Source organism: Nicotiana sylvestris, chromosome 7, assembly GCF_000393655.2.
Source record: "Nicotiana sylvestris chromosome 7, ASM39365v2, whole genome shotgun sequence".
NCBI lineage: Eukaryota > Viridiplantae > Streptophyta > Magnoliopsida > Solanales > Solanaceae > Nicotiana > Nicotiana sylvestris.
The window spans coordinates 36,110,916-36,126,025 of NC_091063.1; positions in this window are offsets into that span (position 1 = coordinate 36,110,916).

Below are 15,110 nucleotides of genomic sequence, written 5' to 3' on the forward strand. Positions count from 1 at the left end.
GGGCTATTTTACTTATATCCACAGTTGGCTTTTTAATTTGGCCTAATTAAAAACAATACCCAGCCTAATGCCTAATCAGATTACCCGACCCAGGCCCCAATGACCCCTACCCTACCCAAAACCATATTAAATCCTGGCCGTTGATCTAAAAGATCAACGGCCCTCATCCGTTCTTACCATTTTAATTCCAAACGACCCCCAATACCCCTCTCATTTTCTCACTCGTCTCTATCTCTCTATCTTTGGTTCTCTCTAGAACCTTCCCCCTTCACCTCTTCTACGATGAGTTCCCTTCATCTTCTCTGGCCACCTTCTGACCTGAATCTATGGTGGTTTCACCACCCACCGGCCTCCTATGGCTCCTCACGTTTGGTTACTAAAGTTTCATGACTTGACCACAAAGAGCTGGGTCCATACCTCTGTTGATTCAAGCTTTACGGTCATCTCCGGCCTGCTCCGGCAAGCCATGTCTGTTTTGAGCCTGGCCTCGACTCCTCCTGCTTAGATCCAAGCCTTTCTCACCGTTTGGGTTCCTCTGAAAACCCTAGCTTTTGAGGTTTTCCTGATATCTTTAGATCTGTTCTAGATCTATGCTTTCCCTAAGCTTTAAATGATTTTCTGATATTTTTTTTAAAAGATATGCTTTCAAAACTGTTATTTCCGATCTATGGTTTTTAGATGTCTATCTGATTTTCTTTTTTCTCTTGTGTATTTCTTCTACTATGTTTCTTCTATTGTATTCTTGTTAAGATTCTGCTACCATGTTCTTATTAGTTTCCACTACCATGTTTTTTTTAGTTTCTTTACGGTGTTCTGATTAGTTTTCTTCTACTATATTTGTTATTAGTTTCTTCTACTATATTTTCTTTGAGCTCTTCTACTGTGTTTTGCATGTTACTCTTCTACTATGTTTCTCATGAGTTTCTATTACTGAAGGAACATGTTAAAGGGCTTAGTTCCTTTATGAAACCTCTGAACCTGTTTCAACTTGATTACATGTCCTCTCATCTCTACACTCGATTGATGGTAAAAACCCTAGAATTTGGGGTTTCTTCCGAGTTTGAAAACCATTGAATATGTGACTTGCTTGAAACTAGTTTTATTTCAAGAACCCTAACTCCATTAGACCTATGTCGAGTCTCTGAACTGAGTTTTGAAATCTTTGTCTTTCATATGATTCTGACTTTTGCTAAACTCTTCTAAGGTCTTTTACACTAGATCTTTTGTATGCTATTTGATACTATCTATCTTCTACACTGCTAACCTATGTGACTACCATGATCCTGTAGTCTACTATCTACTTATTTTTGCAATTGCATGACACTTTCACTTTGTCCAAAATTCAGCCTTGCATGTCTGATACTGGTGTACTCTTTATATGTGCTGAACTTCCCTTCTAAAGGGTTTTCAAATTTTGATTAGTTTCAGACTTCCTTCTATACAGGTTTGATTGATTTCTTTCCTTGTTTGTTGATTTCCCTATGACTCGATTTAAGTTAAAAAATTTCCTTAGCTTTTCTGACCTGGTTCATTTATGGACCAATACTTATATAATCTCTGACCCCTTGATTTACTGCATACTGGGGGATCCTTACCTTATTTGTTTTAACCGTGTATTTCAAAATCCTTACCTTAATTGAAACCCCTATGTATTTACCTCTAATTGCCTACTTTGCACAAGATGTTTATTTGATTCCTTTCCCTAAATAGCTTTTACCGTTTAAGTCTGAATTCCTTGATTAATGGAAGTCTTGTATTTATTGATTTTAATTGATATTCAGTTCCTTAATTGTTTTCTTACCTTGTTTTTGCTTGTTCTTCACACTATAAATACCTTCTCTTCATTGACACAAACATATCGATCACTCATAGTCTTTCTGAACTTACACTTACACTCAAAAGTATTCTCTCTTGTTGCTTGTACTGTGGCCTGTTTACAAGACCTACTGCCTGCCTTTCTTTATTTCCTTCTTTGAAAAACTGGTATGTCCTGATTTAAGCTTTTTAGCATCACAACAATGTGTTTGTTTACTGCCTTTGTATCCCTATCTGCTTACTGCTTCTGTGTGTTTCAACGCTACTGACCTCTTTTTACCTGTTCTATTATGAATCCCAAACCCCTGCCCCCCTATGTGTGTTTATTAGTAGTTTTTTCCCTCTCCTTTTCCCCTTTAGTAGTCTATTCTGCACTAGCACACTTTCTTAGTCTTTAAGTTCTGGCCCCTCTTGTGAGCCTTGCCTTGGGACCCTTTGAGCTCTCTTTGAACTTAGACACTTGAGGGTTGGCCCTTCCACACTACACTTGTCCTAATCTAATTATACATTTGGGTGTGAGCATTGCCCGGAGTCCCTTTGAGGCTTTTAGGGAACTTTGACACACTCAAATGGGAGAAAGGCTTTGGATCATGATCCCTTGGAGTTGGTTTTCCTCATATTTCAGACATGAAGTCTGAATCAGGCTCTCCTTTGATTGTGCCTTTATTTATATTTCTGATGTATTTTTACTTTATTCCGGGATGTAATTATTTGTAATAAACTCTTGGGGATAGACAGCGAAAAGGGAGGATAACTATGTATGCAAAGGATAGATATCATTCCTATAGGCATTTTTGAATTCTGCATTCTCACATAGATATCATGCCTATAGTTATTTCTGAATTCCGCATTTCTTACATACATATCATGCCTATAGGTATTTCTAAATTCTGCATTCTCACATAGATATCATGCCTATAGGTATTTCCAAATTCTGGATTTCTCACATAGATGACATGTCTATAGGTATTTCTGAATTTTGCATTCTCTCATATAGAAATCACGTCCATAAGTATCTGGAAATCTTAATTCTGCATATGCATATAGAAATTATGCCTATAGGTCCTTCTGAATCTTGTATATCCATTTTTTCATTTAGCAATCATGTTCATAGGTCTTAAACAATCAACTGCAATTAGATATCATATTCATAGGTCTTAAACAAAATTCAGCACCTAGATATCATGCCTATAATGTTTCTGCATTTTACCATGTCTATAAAAGGTTTAAAATCAACAACGCATAGAAAGCACGTCTGTAGGAACTATTAATCGAATTTGAATCGCTTCATTCACGTCTAGAGCTAAAACCAATAACAACGAGTATCATCAGTGGCAGAATTTATAACCTTTGTAAAAACTTGCTTTCTTTAATAATCTGACAAACCTTTTAACTAGTACATATTCAGTTTATTATTTCTTTCTGAATTCAGTAGATACCATGCCTATAGGATCCTTGTCCAATGCTTATGCAAGCCTTATGGCGAAGTTATAAACTAAATCTGTACAACCAGCAGGTAGGCTTGATTCGGGCTTCTTATTTGAATTATGTAATAAATCAGTCTGCCTCAACCTTTAAGTTCTTAATCAGATCACAAACAATATGTGAAAGTCATGGTAATTATGTGCTTTCTTTGTTCAAGGAGGTATATCTGAGCCTTTTACTTGTTATATGCTTTCCCTTAACTGGCTATACATGTTTTTGTATGTCGTCTTAGAATTTTGCCTTTGAAACTACAAATGAGCCTAATATCCCTTCCCCTTAGGATTAGTAGTCCTAAATGACTCTAGGACTGACAGGATTGGGACGGGTAATAGCATGCAATAAGTAAACGAGACCATTCCGCGCTTTAATACCTTAATGGGGTGGGAAAGGGTAGATATGGATATGATGACCACACGAAAACGTCTCGTGTAGCCCTTCACTAAGGAGTGATTACCAGATGTTGCGTGGGGTGATCCATATTATTAATAAACCTAGGACCCCCCCCCCCCTTTTCCTTTTGTTTCTTCTAAAGATTTCAAACTATTTCTTTTAAGAAAATCAACTTCCTTTTAATTCTTTTCCAATTTTGTTTGTAACCATTATGTGAAAATCCCCTTTTATTTGAAGTTTTATTTGCCTACATGTTATTTGCACCTGAATTCACAATAATAGTCTGGCCGGGAACCACACTAGTGGATCCTGAAGGGTGCCTAACACCTTCCCCTTGGGATAATTTCAAGCCCTTACCCCAATCTCTGGTTACTCAAATCAAAACTTCTTGGTGTCCTAATGCACCTTAATCATTAAGTGGCGGCTCTTCAATTCAAACCCAAATTCCCAAAAAGAGGAATAAGTTGTCCTCCCAAATGTCATAAACCCGATTTCGCAAGAAAAAGGGGGCGCGACATATACGCTCGTCACCTCATATATGTATCATCCCCGCATGTAGCAAATAATGACTAATAGGAAGAAAAATTCCCTCAATAAATCTAGGCAAAACACTTACCTCAATTCGGCTATTCGAACACTCAATTTAGCCTTTTTCCTCTACAAATTCATCTTCGCTCATCTCAATCTAGCCCAAGATGACCTGAATAGATCACACAACGCAAAAAGAAACAATTTCAATTAATAAAGCTATGATTTTTATTCAATTTCTAAAAAGTCAACAAAAGCAAAGCCCGGGCTTGCCTGGTCAAATCCCGGGTCCAAAGGTAGGTCTTGACTACCCATAGCCCTACGAGTCCAAATATGTGTTTTGTTTTCAAATCCGAGTCTTATTCGACTCTTAAATCTCAAATTTTCATTTTTCAAAACTTTGACAAAATCCCCAAATTTTTCCATAGTTTTCCCATGAATTTGATGTTAAATCTTGTATAAAATCATGAATATAGTTGGAAATTGATTAAAGATACTTACACAATGATTTGACATAAAAATCCCCTCTCAAAATCGTCTCACCTCGAAGCTAGGGTTCAAAAATATGAAAAATAAAGCAAAAATCGGAATTCTCAAACTTAACAGACTGCAGATGTCGCATTTGCAACAGGGGGTTCGCAAATGCGGCCCTCGCAAATGCGGGAAAACTATCGCAATTGCGAACATGACAGATTACTGCTAAGGTCTCATTTGCGACAAAATTCTTCACAAATGCGAAGGAAGGAGTTTCGCAAATGTGGCAGAGTCCTTCACAAATGCGAACTCTGCCCAGCAGCCCAGATTTCGCAAATGTGACGGCTGCTTCGAAATTGCGACTGTCGCATTTGCGACCAGTACATCGCAAATGCGATGATACCACTACCATGTTACACCCTGCAGTATTACGTCGACATTAAGCTCTACAGTAATATATTACGATGATGTTACCCTCTCCATTAATACATTACGATGATGTTATGCTTTGTAGTATTAAGTTACGACAGTGTTGCACCTAGCAGTATTACATTACTATGATGTCACACTTTGCAGTATTAAGTTACGACGATGTTGCACCCTGAAGTATTGTACGTTAAATTTGTCGTAAGGTAATAGACATCAATCCAAGTAAAAGATTATTTGGAGATTATAAGGATTATGCTATTTCACAAGCGATTAGTAAATTCATGAAGGTGAAAGGGGGGAGCAAGGCAAAGAAAGTGAATTTTGTCCAAGTTTGACATTTTGGAATAAAATACGGCCCGAGCTAAAATATCCGGTATTTATGGGCTAGTACCATACAAGGTATCCCATGGCCATGATAGTAAGGTGTATAAAGTGTATTAAAAGTGAGTAGTATTTTTAGTAATTTGAGATAATTCTTAATTATGTTGGTAATTGATTAATTATTAGTTTAATGGGAGATTAACCATGTAATTAAGGATTTATGGATAATTGTAGGTAGGGACAAAGCCCACACGTGGCAGCAAGTAGAGGAAGATTTGATAAGTGACTCTTAACTTTACACAATTAAAAGGACACATGGATAATATCCTAAGCCATTCCTTGCAACACGTAGAAAGGGATGTTATATTTGTCATCCCTACAATTATCTTCCACTTATCTTCAATTAATACAAAGATTCATTTGGTAAAGGAGTTGTATAAGAAGGAAAATGAATACGGATAGACCTAGGCACAACATATAGTTCTATTGGGTGGTTAAATGATAAGAGTTTAAAAATCATACCAAACGACCAAGGCAACAGAACAACACCTATCTAATGTTGATTTTACGGATACTGAGCATTTAATTAGTGATGCAGCCAAGAATCAAGTAGCTTTGAATCCACACGACATAGTTGTTGATGCTAAACATTTAATTGGTCGTAGATTTACTGACCCTTCTGTTCAAAGTAACATGAATTTGTGGCCATTGAAAGCTTTAACGATTCTGCAATCCAAAATGTAGTCATTTCAAAGCTTTAACAAAGCTTTCTTTTCCTAGTTTGAAAACAAAATCAATCAGAACGCTACAAACAGTAATAGTTTAAACAACGAGATTTCTTGCATCCAAATTCTCCTACAAAGAATATTATACGGAGTTTTCCTTACTCCAAGTATGTTAAGGCTATCCCTTCTTTCTTTTGATATGATCCATACGATACGAACGGAACGTGCAAATGCACAAATTCCATGAATGACTTTATTCATAGAAGTATTAGAGATATCTATGTTCTTGAATTTTCGTGTGTCATAATATTTTATCATCTGTTCACGGGTCTTAAAAAAATACGAAAGTTGAAAAGAGTTTACTTTGTGATATTACTCGGAGGTAAAATGGTCTTATGACATTTCGAATGATTTTGTTGACGTACTTTTCATGCATTGTATTCATGTGCATTGACCCATGACCATATGGTGTTATATATGCATATATATGTAAAATATATGTATATGGGATATGGGACAAGGTTACGGCATTATATACACACCACCACCTGATCAGCTGGTATATGATGATGATGTAGCCCACAGTGGCTGGAATACGATTCAAACGACATTATATACGTGTATATATGTAAATATGATTCAAACGATGTTATATATATGTATATATGTATGTATATATATGTATATAGGGTATAGGAAAGGTTATGGCGTTATATACGCACCACCACCTATCAGCTAGTATACGATGATGATTTTGCCCACTGTTGCCGATATGATATGATGGGATGACCTCAGAGGCTGATGATATTATGAAACATGTACCTATGCACGACATGACATTCATACGCATATGCATGAAATTAAAAGTAATTTATGATTTGCAAAATTATTCAGGCTTATAGGTTGAGTCATGTACTCTATATGTCTTCCATGTCTCTTATGTATTTATTTATGTGCCTTACATACTCAGTACATTATTCGTACTGACGTCCCTTTCGCCTGGGGATGCTACGTTTCATGCCCGCAGGTCCAAATAGGCAGGTTAAGAGCCCTCCAAGTAGGCTATCAGCTCAGCAGAAGACGTTGGTGCGCTCCATTTGCTTCGTAGTTGCTCGTTTGGTTAGTATGATTTATACGTATATTGTTTGGTATGGCGTGACTCTGTCCCGACCTTTATGACAATTATGTACTCTTAGAGGCTTGTAGACATATGTCATGTACGTAAAAGATTGTACGGCCTTGTCAGCCTATGTTTTGAATTTATAAATGATCATGTTGGTCTATTAGGCCAGTATGTCACGTGTATATGATAATGTAGTAAGAAGAATATGTTACGTTGGTACTCGGTTGAGTAAGGTACCGGGTGCCCGTCACGGCCCATTAGTGTGGGTCGTGAAAAAAGTGGTATTAGAGTAGTTCTGTCCTAGGGAGTCTACAAGCCGTGTCTAGTAGAGTCTTGTTTATGGGTGTGTCGTGCACCACACTTATAAGTAGGAGGCTATAGGGTATTTAGAATTATCACTCTTTCTTCTTACTCTAGATCGTGTGGTAGAGATCAGTTGTAAGAATTCAAATTCCTAACTTCTATTTTACTCGTAATGAGACGATACCTGCATCTACAAAGACAGTTGGTAAAAGACATGGCTATGGAAGAGTTGACTCAGAGGAACTCGACTTTGCATCATGCTTATGATGAGTAACTATGAGGTCTTCAGCAGATTATGTGCGTACTGAAAGGTGTAAGCCTCTTGATAAGGAACCTTAAGGCAAGAATATCTATCCACCTTTATGGTGAAAGACAATGCTTTTAAAAAGTAAAAGAAGCAAGGAGAAGAAGGGTACGAGGTACCCAGTTAATTAAGATTATCAGTATTACAGTTCCAGCAGAAAGATATAAGCATTAAGAGTTACCCTCAACAGTAACAGAGGTATGTACAATTGGATGTACCCATCTCAGTTATCCCATATGGGGCTAACATGTGTAGTTTAATAAAAAGGACGGAACATCAGGACCTGGCTGGGGTTAGAGTAAACCAAAATAGTGAATGGATTGTTTGTGTAAGTTGATATTTCTGAAGGATATTGCAAGTGTGCTAGTAGATCTCCTTGTGAGACACCCAGATGGTACACTCTAAAATAGTGCAACCAGATATGAGTACTACAAAGACATGCACTATAAACCTTAAAGGGATAAATATTACCTTAGTGTGGCTCGCATCCCTAGTAAAGCAAGAACGTTAAGCAACTTGAAGAGCCACTGGATGGAGCAAAGGAAAACTAAAAGCGAAAGAATGTCGTATTGAAGTTTTCACAAGAAAAAGGATATGCAAAAATATTAGCAGAATAATGAGAAGAGAGATAAGGAAGCATTATGAATAAGGTGCGATACATAGATGAAAACGGTAGAGTGTTACAGAACTTATAGTCAAATGAAGGAAGAGACGATGATGGGCCTTAAGAAACCAAAAGAGTATAGGTCATAAGGTTATATCCTCATTTCGAGAAATAAGTTAGTGACTCCAACGCGACTACCAGAGAGGAGAGTTAATCCCCAAAGTAATAGAAATCAGTATGGGCTGGTAAACAAGATAAACTAAAATATGAATTAGGGACCAAATGATTGGAAAGTACTTGGCATCATGGTAATTTTAGATTTCGTTCTGGCGGTAATAGAATGGACCACAAAAAGAGATTCATGATGAATTCAGAGAATGGTCATTCAGGGAGATGCTTCCCTAGAGCAAGCAATGTGAGCAAAGTTAAGCTTAAGAGACTATATGTTCCAGTTACATTAAGTGTCACCCTCGCCAGTAAAAATTTTGTTATTTTTGGTACAGAAGGATTATCGCAAGTCGAGTAAGGGTCATCGACGATGTGAAAAGATGCCAGAGATGAAAAGGTAAAATATCTATACGTAGATCATCATAGCACTAAATCTTAGTACTCCCTTAAAGGGGGAAATATGGAGTGATGTGGCATTAAGATAGAATTAATTCGTTCTAGTAACTATGGAATGGTAAAAGAGAAGAGTTCGATAAAAATGAGAAATGAATGAGATTGTACTTATCCGAATCCTATTGATATGCTATGATTACAGAATGTTATGTAAGCACGATGTCAGAAAAAGGAATTAAGGGTTCCTGCCTAGAAGGTATTGATAAATAAGGAGACAACACAAGAGGTAAGTTAGACAAAGGAAATAACCCAAGAGAGATTACGCAGAATATGGATATGAGAATGGGCCAACGAGTAGTTAGTAGTTGATTCAGGAAGAGCCTAGTCGTGGCTAGACAAGAGGTTATAGACAAATCAGCAAATCATGCAAGACAAAACATAATGAACCCCAACATGGAAAATTCAGTCTCGCAATTATGACATCGGGACTCTTGAGAAATATTCAAATAGGAGTTGGAGTAGTTAAAGGTATGATATGAACGTTATGGAAATAAAAGAGAGTGCCACTGGGAAGACAGTCAAAATATAAGTTCAGAAGCAACTGTACAAGCACAAGGGCATGAGATAAGTAACTACGGATAATTGTAGGCGAGGAAGGATATCAAAAATTTTATTGGGTACACAATGTAGTAAACTTGCAGCTTTACGAAAGTCATGGGTTCTCCCTAAGTACTACAACAAAAGACTAGCTGAGGAAATAAGGAAGAAGGCTTCAACCTAAGAACAAAGACCTAAAGAGGAAATGGTCGTGTAACAACAGTCTCACAACAAAATTGTAAGCACTCCGAAGGAAAGAAGCACCTACCGTAGCTAATGAACGGGAACTAAAATTAAAAGTAATATTCAAGATCATATGAGTTGCACGAAAACTCTGGTATGTGTGGGCACTAATATAAGCTGTATATGGAAACAACAAAGGGTAGAAAGACCAGGAAAAGTAATAGCATACATTGAAAGAAAGCTAAGATGGAACTAAAGAAATTATCCGATCAATGATGCAGAGTTGGTTATGTTATGAATGCACTTAAGGGTTCAGAGTTTTATCGGCAACATATACAGCCGTAGAAGATTCTGGTATATGTTAGAAGAAAGAATTGAGCCCATGACATAGGCGGAAGATTAAATTGTTAAAAGATTTTATCATGCATATTCCTCAGCGCCTATGAAAGGCTAAATAGAATAACTAATACAATGAACCACAGATCAGGAGATAACTTAAGCTGACATAAAGGCCGATCAAAAGAAGGAGGAAACTAACAACGAAGTAAATCAGGAATTCGGTTATTGGACCGAGAAGTTATAAGAATCATGATTGAGAACTTAGCAGAATCACTCTTAATATCAGAAATACAAGAGAGATAGTACAATAGTCATATTCTATAACGGCTGTACGATAAAGCCAGTTAGAAGTGTCCCAACCTCATAAGAAGTTAGTATGAAGCTCTCCCGAGATTGTGTAAAGAGGTGGATGTATTATAATAGAAGTTCAAGACGTGGATGTGAATTATACCTATGTGGAGGGAAGGTCATGAAAGAGATAGAATATATGATGTGAGGCTTTAAAGTAAGTAAGGTAAAGGTGGACAACGTACGAGATACTCAAAAGCAGAAGGTTGTGAATAATTCGTATTTCAGATAGAGGACTAGAAGCATCGGGATCTAGTATCCAGGAATAATAGAAGTGTCATTAGTGACATACCTTCCAGGCCATGGTTTCTAAGTATTTAGAGGTCTATTTAAGGGAATAAAGAAGAGTTAGAGACAATGCGGTGTCTCGCGTGATGTTCCAAAATAACATAAGGAAATCTATGGTGCAAGCAAATTGAAGGAAGGGTGCAAACAAGTATGAATATATATGTGTAGGTCGCAAGCTAAAGTATGGTAGAGCGACAAGGTTTTAGGAAGACAGGAGTAAGGATAAGAAACGGCGAGTGAGAAGGTGACGAGAATGGATTAGTCCTTAGGGTTTGGCCCATGAAAACAAGGGAGCTAATGGCTTCTCTGTGTTGTAGTAAGCTTAGTATATCCTGAATGGACTCAAAGGAGTTACTCTTCATAAGTAGAATTTAGAAGAAATGGAATGCTGCCCTTGTAGTGGAATAAGGGCATAATTGTGATAGATAAAGGATGACGTTTGGTCCTTCGATTGAGTAATGACTTGAAGAGGATTGCATGAATTGTAAGGGGCTAAAATACCCATATAAGGTGAGTCACATTAGGCTGCAATAAAGTACGATTATGAAACTATCATATCACCCCTAGGTGGATCAATCTAGTTACTCCGAATGTCCCCGATGAGACGCGAGCCCTAGCGGCAGTGTTATGTAAGATATCAAGTTATCGGTGATAGATGATGGATCAACCTTAAGGTAAATCAACAATAGATGGACAAAAGTCACGAAGTATGAGATAAGATTGGGCCGTCATTCTAAAGATGAGCAGTAATGAGGAAGTATTAAAGGACTTAAATCTATACATATGTAATAAGAAATAAGAGTAAGCTGGGATTTGGTAGAAGACCTTAGCAACGATAAATTAAAGTAAGAAATATGGCAGTAAATTCATACGAATGGCTAAACGGACCTATGCGATGAGATATAGCAATATTCATGAATTCAACAAAGTACCGAGCAAAGAACTTCAGTATACTCATATATGCCCAAAGGGACATCTTATCAAGCTCTACATATGAATCCTAGAGATTGGGCATTTACAAGGTCAAAATTGTACAGGCTGCATGATGAAAGGTAGGAACAATTACGAGATTGAAAGGATTCCGACTACAAGTTGTGGTGTGAGAAGGAGGCCTAAAGAGGGAATGCCCTGGACTTTAGACTCATTCACAGAAAATTCGCCTAGGTGGAAAGGGAAGTTCTAAAGTATTCAGAAGATATAAGTTATGAAAATTATAAGTGCATCAGTCAACATTCAAGGACGAATGTTCCAAATGGGGGAATAATGTTACACCCCGCAGTATTACGTCGACATTATGCTCTGCAGTAATATATTACGATGATGTTACCCTCTCTAGTAATACATTACGATGATGTTACGCTTCGCAGTATTAAGTTACGACAATGTTGCACCCAACAGTATTACATTACAGTGATGTCACGCTTTGCAGTATTAAGTTATGACGATGTTGCACCCTAAAATATTGTACGTTAAATTTGTCGTAAGGTAATTGACATCAGTCCAAGTAAAAGATTATTTGGAGATTATAAGGATTATGCTATTTCACAAGCGATTAGTAAATTCATGAAGGTGAAAGGGGGAGCAAGTAAAAAAAAAGTGAATTTTGTCCAAGTTTAATATTTTGGGATAAAATACGACCCGAGCTAAAATATCCAGTATTTATGGGCTAGTACCATACAAGGTATCCCATGGACATGATAGTAAGGTGTATAAAGTTTATTAAAAGTGAGTAGTATTTAAAGTAATTTGAGATAATTCTTAATTATGTGGGTAATTGATTAATTATTAGTTTAATGGGAGATTAACCATGTAATTAAGGATTTATGGATAATTGTAGGTAGGGACAAAGCCCCACACGTGGCAGCAAGTGGAGGAAGATTTGATAAGTGACTCTTAACTTTACACAATTAAAAGGACACATGGATAATGTCCTAAGCCATTCCTTACAACACGTAGAAAGGGATGTTATATTTGTCGTCCCTACACTTATCTTCCACTTATCTTCAATTAATATAAAGATTCAATTGGTAAAGGAGTTGTATAAGAAGGAAAATGAATAGTGATATACCTAGGCACAACATATAGTTCTGTTGGGTGGTTAAATGATAAGAGTTTAAAAATCATACCAAACGACCAAGGCAACAGAACAACACCTATCTAATGTTGCTTTTACTAATACTGAGCGTTTAATTAGAGATACAACCAAGAATCAAGTAACTTTGAATCCACACGACACAATTGTTGATGCTAAACGTTTAATTGGTTGTAGGTTTACTGACCCTTCTGTTAAAAGTGACATGAATTTGTGGCCATTCAAAGCTTTAACGATTCTGCAGTCCTAAACGTAGCCATTTCAAAGCTTTAACAAAGCTTTCTTTTCCTATTTTGAAAACAAAATCAATCAGAACGCTACAAACAGTAACAGTTCAAACAACGAGATTTCTTGCATCCAAGTTCTCCTACAAAGAATATTATACGGAGTTTTCCTTACTCCAGGTATGTTAAGGCTATCCCTTTCTTTTGGCATGATCCATACGATACCAATGGAACGTGCAAATGCACAAATTCCATGAATGACTCTATTCATAGAAGTATTAGAGATATCTATGTTCTTGAATTTATGTGTGTCATAATATTTTATCATCTGTTCATGGGTCTCAGAAAAATACGAAATTTGAAAAGAGTTTACTTTATGATATTACTCAGAGGCAAAATGGTCTTATGATATTCCGAATGATTTTATTGACATACTTTTCATGCATTGCTTTCATGTGCATTGACCCATGACCTGATGGTGTTATATACGCGTATAAATGTAAATATATGTATATGGAATATGGGAAAAGGTTACGGTGCTATATACGCACCACTACCTGATCAACTGGTATATGAGGATGATGTTGCCCATAGTGGTTGATATATGATTCAAACGGCGTTATATACGCGTATATATGTAAATATGATTCAAGCGGCGTTATATACGGATATATATATATATATATATATATATATATATATATATATATATATATATGGGATATGATAAAGATTATAGTGTTATATACTCACCACCACCTGATTAGCTGGTATATGATGATGATTTTGCCCACAGTGGCCGATATGATATGACGGGATGCCCTCAGAGGCTGGTGATGCTATGAAACATGTACCTATGCACGATATGACATTCATATGCATATGCATGACGTTAAAAGTAATTTATGATTTGCAAAGTTATTCAGACTTACAGGTTGAGTCATGTACTCTATATATCTTCCATGTCTCTTATGTATTTATTTATGTACCTTACAAACTCAGTAAATTATTCATATTGACGTCCCTTTTGCCTGGGGACGCTACGTTTCATGCCCACAGGTCCCGATAGACAGTTCGAGAGCCCTCTAAGTAGGCTATCAGCTCAGCAGAAGACGTTGGTGCGCTCCATTTGCTTCGGAGTTGCTCGTTTGGTTAGTATGATTTAGACGTGTATTGTTTGGTATGGCGTGACTCTGTCCCGACCTTTATGACAATTATGTACTCTTAGAGGCTTGTAGACATATGTCATGTACGTGAAAGATTGTACGCCCTTGTCGGCCTATGTTTTGAATTTATAAATGATCATGTTGGCCTATTAGGCTCGTATGTCACGTGTATATGATAATGTAATAAGAACAATACGTTATGTTGGTACTCGATTGAGTAAGGTACCGGGTGCCCGTCGCGGCCTATCGGTGTGGGTCGTGACATACCAGCTATCAAAAACTATGAAAAATCATTCCGAAACTCACTCGAGCCCTCGAGGATCCAAACCAAATATACTCACATGTCTAAAAACACAACACAAACTCGCTCGCACACTCAAATCATCAAAATAACTTCTAAAACCACGAATCAGACGACAAAACGCATGAAAATCAAACTTAAACTTCAAGAACTTCTATAATCACAACCAAGCATCTAAACCCTATCAAATCAACTCTGAATGGCGACAAACGTTGCAGACAAGTTTCATATGACAAGACGAACCTACTCGAAGCCTCAAATCACACATGGCAACCTCGAAACAATGAATCACACCTAAAGCCGAAATCAATGAACTTTGAAACTTCAACTTCCACAACCGATGCCAAAACCTATCAAATCACCTCCGATTGGCCTAAAAATTCTCACACAAGTCACATTTGACATTACGGACTTATTCCACCTTCCAGAATCAGAATCTAACCCCGATATCAAAAAGTCCACTTCCGGTCAAACTTCCCAAAAATCCAACTTTTTCCATTTCACGCCAAA